Source organism: Gorilla gorilla, chromosome 1 (assembly GCF_029281585.2).
Source record: "Gorilla gorilla gorilla isolate KB3781 chromosome 1, NHGRI_mGorGor1-v2.1_pri, whole genome shotgun sequence".
NCBI classification, from domain to species: Eukaryota; Metazoa; Chordata; class Mammalia; order Primates; family Hominidae; genus Gorilla; species Gorilla gorilla.
The window spans coordinates 26715379-26717500 of record NC_073224.2 but is presented as its reverse complement, the minus strand read 5'-3'; positions in this window follow the sequence as shown (position 1 = coordinate 26717500).

Sequence of the window (2122 nt, the reverse complement as noted above, 5' to 3'; positions counted from 1 at the left end):
CCAATAGCTGAATAGTACCTGTTTTAAACTAAAACTCTACTAACCTAACTTCAAGTGCTCAACAGCTGCTGCTGGCAGGGAGCTATTCTAGCTAGTTGCTGTATGACTCAAATCTACTCCATTAAAATGTATATTGGCTATATAAGCAGCATAGTAGGCATTGGGAATAAAGCAATGAACAGGAAGGCTTCCTCAGCAACTCTGACAAATGTCAGATGATTCAAGGAAACAAAGTTGGGTAAATGGGAGAAGGGAATTGCTAAGTCTCATCTTTTTCTATGAGTAAATAGATATGGGCATAAGTTTTTAGCCTATCCCTCTAAACAAAGCGAGTATATAGGGTCCTCTAAAGCAACTGACCTGACAAGTCAGGAATCGGAGTTTCCAAAAGAGGAAAGCTTTAACAGAACCTGGCATAAAGGTCACTTGCCCCTCTAAGAGGAGGGTAGTAATACCTGTACTAACCAATGGCTACTGCAGTTAACCAAAGAAAACCCTGATACTTAAGCCTCTACCTGGGACTTGCCAGATTCTCTCTAGCGGGGTTTCTGGGACTGTTTATATTAACACGGTATGCCTTCAAAGGGAGCAAAACCTATTTCCCATATTTTACCATGAAACTTCTCTTCAGAATAAGAGTAATTCTACAGAACATATTTCTGCAGATTTAGTTTTCCTGGTTTTCAAACAATCTATTAGAAGTTAGTCTGATCAGAGAAAATATTGCAAGGAAAGACAAAAACATCTCTGAATAGTCTCTGGCCAAAATCTAGCTTGAAGTTGAGTTTCTACTCGAGAAAAGTCAGTTAGAACCATTAACTTATAGTTTAATATAGTCTCATAGCTAAACCAGAAACTTGATTATTCCCCTCAGAGGCCCCATTGAACCTCTTTTTGGAGGCATCTGTCTAATTTTAAATAGCCTCTATCAAGTAACTCATGAAAGACTGTTACCCCAAACTTATTCACTATCCTCCAAATGGGTTTAACGTTAGTTTAACTCATTTCTAGTTAAACTGATAGTTCTTTCCCTCCTGACTAAATTGTTCTGATCAATCCAGGATAATGTAATTCATCCCTGTATCTTTTTTCCTAGAGAAAAATCAATTTATTCCTTATGTGCCTCTTGCTAACTGATCTTCTAGAAAAGTGTTCTACATGTAAGTGATATGGCAACATAGCCTCCTATTTTAATATGGTGGGGTAGCTTTCCACCACACAGCTGTCAGCCTCAGCTTCCCCTGCCATGTCTTGCCTACATACTAGCTGTGTAACAGTTCTAGCTACCCTAAATTTCTTGAGGGTAGGCACCTATTTTTGGAAGCAAATTCTTTCATTAGTCTAATGTCAGCTCCTCATCATGCTTGTCTGTGAAACTCAGAAAGGGGGCCATATGTCTGTCTCCTCTTACCTCTCTAGTTTGACACTTGTGAGTCTATAACCACAGATCCTATTCGGTCAGATTCCCTCCTCCCCTGTGTTAGCCAGGGTGTTTTTGTTCATGTATGACTCACAAGAAGGTGGGACTTACCAAGTCAATGAAGAGACAGGCTGTGGAATGAAAAACATCTGCAAGCCATATATCTGATAAGGGATTAATGTCAAAAATGTAACTCAATAAGGAACCCAAATAAAAATGGGCAAAGGACATGAGTAGACATCTCAAAGGATATACAAATGGCCAACAGACTAGTGATGCTAAACATTCTCATTTATTAGGGAAATGCAAATTAAAACCAATGAGATCACCTCCTGCCCATCAGAATGGCTATTATCAAAAAGGAAAGAAGTATTGGTGAAGATATAGAGAAAAGGGAACCCTTGAACCCTGTAGATGGGAATGTAAATTAGTACAGCCATCACAGAAAATGTTATGGAGGTTCTTCCAAAAAATGGAACTACCCTCATGAGCCAGCAATTTCACTAGTGTGTATGTATCCAAAGGAAGTGAAATTGGTAGGTTGACGAGATATCTGCACTCCCATAGTCATTATAGCACTATTGACAATAGCTGAGATACTAAATCAAAGTTTCCATCAATGGATGGATGAAAGTGGTATATGTATACAATGAACTACTATTCAGTCTTAAACGAAATCTTGTCATTTGTGACATGAACTTA